Source organism: Corvus brachyrhynchos, unplaced genomic scaffold (assembly GCF_000691975.1).
Source record: "Corvus brachyrhynchos isolate BGI_N302 unplaced genomic scaffold, ASM69197v1 scaffold117, whole genome shotgun sequence".
In the NCBI taxonomy this organism is placed as follows: Eukaryota; Metazoa; Chordata; class Aves; order Passeriformes; family Corvidae; genus Corvus; species Corvus brachyrhynchos.
Genome location: NW_008238833.1, coordinates 121,211 through 121,493, shown reverse-complemented (window position 1 = coordinate 121,493; position 283 = coordinate 121,211).

Below are 283 nucleotides of genomic sequence, written 5' to 3'. Positions count from 1 at the left end.
ACCAGTACCCACAGACGTGTGGGCAATGACACATGGCACTTGGCTTCACAGGGGCCCCGCACCTGAGGTGACGCTGCCAGAGGGGCACTGGCTGAATTGGGATCAGGCGCCAGATGTGACGCTCCCACAGGACCAGCAACTTAACTCCATAGGAGATCGACACCTGAGGTGACACCGGCACAGGGCCAGCCTTGGCTGGGCACCTGAGGAGACCGGGGCACCGACGGAACCCCGCGGATCCCCGGACACCCGAGGAGACCGGGGCACGGAGAGCACCCCCCGG